This window comes from Cornus florida, unplaced genomic scaffold (assembly GCF_030987335.1).
Source record: "Cornus florida cultivar Cherokee Brave unplaced genomic scaffold, ASM3098733v1 CherokeeBrave_3.0.0_Hap2_Chr06, whole genome shotgun sequence".
NCBI lineage: Eukaryota > Viridiplantae > Streptophyta > Magnoliopsida > Cornales > Cornaceae > Cornus > Cornus florida.
The window spans coordinates 16,264,940-16,269,314 of NW_026775576.1; the positions used below are offsets into that span (position 1 = coordinate 16,264,940).

At 36.5% G+C, this 4,375-nt stretch overlaps 1 pseudogene; it reads left to right on the forward strand.

Annotated features, from left to right (window-relative positions):
• The first annotated feature begins 3,448 nt into the window (after positions 1-3,448).
• Positions 3,449-3,547, forward strand: LOC132315196 (small nucleolar RNA R71; annotated as a pseudogene).
• The last annotated feature ends 828 nt before the right edge of the window (positions 3,548-4,375 follow it).

The window sequence follows — 4,375 nt, forward strand, 5'->3', positions numbered from 1 at the left end:
TACATACAAATATATATAACATGCTTCAAACTTCATCAATGGAGGATTTGAACATTTAAGCAACCTAGATGTAGTATATAAAACATTTATGCATCCATTCGAAGCTTAGATTTAAAGATGGGGTTCGGATCTTACCCCAAATGAAGAAAGAAGTGAGATGCGAAGGGGGTGATGGAATCCAAGAGAAGAGAGAAGTCAACACTCACTGGATCTTGCCGGAGGTTCACCGGAGATGATGATGAAGATGGGTGGATGCACAGTGGTGAAAAAAATGAGGGACAAGGTTGAGAATGAGAGAGGGTGAGATCGATCTAATGAATCGATCTTGAGACCCTCTGGTTTTATTTTTAAAAACTGTTCCCGACCAGTTCAATCGATCGAACTGTGATGATCTTTCTTCAAAGTATTTTTGGAATTTTTGAATTTTTTTGAAAAATTAAAAACTAAAATTAAAAATTAAAAATTTAAAACAGAAAATATTTTTAGATTTTTGAAAAATAAGAATGAAAATAAAATAAAAGAAAATAAAATCTTTTTGGATTTTTGAAATAAATAAAGTAAAATCTCTTCTTCTTCTTCTTCTTTTTTTTTTTTTTTTTTAATTTGAAAAATTAAGTAAATAAAAGAAAATAAAAGAAAATCTTTTTGGTATTTTTGGAAAATAAAATAAAATAAAAATATTTTTGGATTTTTGAAAATTAAAAAGTCAAACAAAGTCAAAGATGGCGAGATGAAGAACAGAGATCGATCTGAACAAAATGTTCGATCGATCTGACAGAGAGCAAAAATATGCAGGTTTTTTTGTTCAGAAATTTGTCTAAGTGTTGGAACTCAAGATCGATCGAACTTGAGGTTTGGATTGATCGAAAAAGTTATGATTGATTTGAGAACAAGTTCGAACGATGGGACAGAGAGGTGATTTGGATATAGGTTGATGCAGGTCGAAATTTTTTCTAAGTGTTGGATGCAGGTAGAAGTTCGATTCGATCGAACTCTCCTTTGAGATCGATCGAACTTATGCAAAATGCTCAACTCCAAACATGAAAGCTCATGCAATCCTAACCACAGTTCCTTCTAATGCATATGAACCAAAAACAAGTATCTAGACTTTGCAAGAAATGAAATTAAAGATAGAAATGAGGGAGGAATAGGGTTTTGACACCCTACGAATACTTTTGCTAGTTTTTAACGTCTCTAGCAAGACATTTGACTCTTTTAGCCTGGATCAAAGATCTTGTAATGCATCCCCTCTTTGTTGGAGTGATAGATGCTTTGAACTCTACCCAACAAATGGTTCTTTGAAGAACTTATTGAATTTAGTTCAAAAGAAACTTTTGATCCCTTGTCAATGCAATCACAATCTTTGGGCTTCCATGCCCTTTCAAAGCAAGAATTTGAAACAACACTTTAAGAATGCAAGGTTGAAGATGATCCCTTTGAATTTTTGGTCTTACACAAAAGCTCACTTCCTTGACATTGAAGATCATAGCATTTATCTACAACATTAACCTCTTCTTCATATTTGTCAAATGAGCTGGTGGTGGGATTGAAGATATTCAACTTCACCTTCATGTAGCCAAATGAGATCTTCATTATCCCCATCCTACAATTGATGTTGGCATTAGCGGTTGCCAAGAAAGGACGGCCAAGGATAATGGGAATTTGGCTTTTAGGATTGGGGACCGGTTCCGTGTCAATGACAACGAAATCAATGGGGAAGAAAAATTTGTCAATCTTTATCAAAACATCCTTAATGATACCCCTAGGCTTCTTAATGGATTGGTCAGCAAGTTGTAAAACTACCGACGTCGGTTTCAATTCACCTATGCCCAATTTGACATAAACCGAGTAAGGAAGAAGGTTAACACTTGCTCCTAAGTCAAGAAGTGCCCGATTAATGATATGATCACCAATGATGCATAATGTGGTACGTGAACCGGGGTCCTTAAACTTTGGTAAAGTGTTATGTTGCAAAATTGAGCTCACTTGCTCGGTTAAAACCACTTTTCTTGGTGCTTGGCTCTTGTTCTTCCGCTTTTGGGTGCACAAGTCTTTTAAGAATTTGGCATAAGCCAGAATTTGCTTGATTGCATCCAAAAGTGGAAAATTAACTTTCACTTGCCTAAACATTTCCATGATTTCATTGGTTTTTGCCTTTTGCTTGTCTTTTGAAATGGATCCTTTTAAGGCATCCAGAAATGAAGCTTTTGGCTCAAACACTTTTTCAGTATTTTCTTTTGAAAACTTTTCAACACAAGAATTTTTCAAATCACTTTGTTTCAAATCATTTTTCAACAAAACCTTTTCAAATTCATTTTTGGGCAAATCTTTCTTCAAATCATTTTCAAAATCATTCTTCAAATCATATTTTGAAGCTTTCTCATTCACAAGATCATGTATATGCAATGAAGGAGGAATATGATATGAAACGGGACGGGTGTCAACTCATGGTTGCACCGGTTCACTCTCTTCATTGGACACACCCACTTGGTTGTCCACAATCTTTCCACTTCTTAAGGTAGTCACTGCATTGATATGCTCAATGGTGTGGCCTTCCGATGAGGAATGGGTTTCCATAACACATTGTTGCTTAAGTGGGGAATTCATAGGCATCTTTCCATTCTCTCTTGCATTAAGAGTGCTTGCTATTTGCCCTACTTGGGTTTGTAGCTTCGCAATAGATTGAAAGTGGGAATGAAGCAATTGTGTGTTTGCCTCAAGAGTGCCTAAAGCATTCAAAACTTTTTCTTCAAAGGAGGGACTTCTAGCATTTCCTTGGGAATAAGATTGGTTGGGAAAATGAGAGTTAGCAAATTGATTCCCTTGTGATTGATAAGGTCTATAACCTTGGGATCCTTGGCTTTGAAGTGGAGGTGGAATGTACTTCCCTTGAAAACCGCCTTGGGAAGGGTTTGAGCCCTCTCCTTGGTTTTTTCAAGAGAAGTTCGGATGATTTCTCCAACTTGGATTATAATGAGTACCATAAGGATTGTTCCCTTGGTTCACAAAAGCTACATTGACTTGTTCATTAGGTTCATTTTGCACTTGTTCGTGAGGACAATGAGAAGTAGAATGAAGAACACTAGATTAAGTCATACATGTTTCATTAGATGCATGATGAGAATGGTTAGGGAAGGAAGATACTTGGTTTGCTGAGTTTTGGTTAATAAAAAATTAATCAAACCTTTGAAATAAAGACTTCATTTCGGCAGCTATTTCATTTGAGTGGTCGACTTGATGTAAGCTAACACTCTTCCTACCTTGTGAATTTCTACCATTCTTGGATTATAATGTTCTATGCAATGAATTTTCACTCATGCTCTCATAAAGATGCTACACGTCATCCTCATGCCTATCAATGTAAGAGCCACCCGTGGAAGCATCAACCATGCCTTTGTAATTGTCTGATAAGCTCTCAAAGAAATATTGAACTAATTGCCATTTGGGCATGTCATGATGTGGACACTTCCTAAGCAATTCATTGAAGCGTTCCCATGCCTCATAAAATGTTTCTCCATCCCCATGTGAAAATTCTCGAATTGAGGTTCTCATGGCATTAGTCTTAGAAATCAGATAGTACTTTTTTAAGAACTCTTATTGCATTTCTGCCCAAGAAGTGATTGAAAAAGGCCTAAGATTGTTAAACCAATATTTTGCCTTGTCCTTTAAGGTGAATGGAAAAAGTTTAAGTCTTAAGACCTCTTCCGGCATGTTCGTATATTTTACGGTGGAACATACTTCAAGAAACTCATCCAAATGCTTGTAAGGTTCTTCACTTGGAAGTCCATGATAATTAGGAAGCATTTGAATGGTTTATGGCTTAATTTCATAGTGATGTGCTTTAAATGGTGGCAATTGAATGCATATGGGTGCATTATATTCATTAGGCACATAGTGATCTCTTAAAGCAAGGGGAGGATTAGCAATTGGAGGTGCAACATGGACACCTTGATTTTGATTTCCTTGAATGATGGGAGGTTGTGGAGCATACATTGGCCTTGGCATTCCAAATGGAACTTGGCCTTGTTGTTGTTGTGGTTAGTAAATGAATGGCCTAGGCATGTCTAATGGTACTTGAATGTTATCATGATGCACATTTGGATGGAGAATACCTTGTTGGTCTATGTGACTAAGGTCCGCTACATGCTCTTCATTATGGCCTTCCATTGATGTAATGGATTGGGTAGAACTAGAACTTCTTCTTCCCCTAGGATTTCTAACTACAGATTCAAGATGCAAATCAAGAGGGACAAGAGTTGGTTTTAGTAATCTACGACCATGCATGCACAATATAAAACACACAAACACAATGAATGAACAAACACTTCGACTTCACAACAATTCAATGAAACTTCCTCCACAAACAGTTAACCCA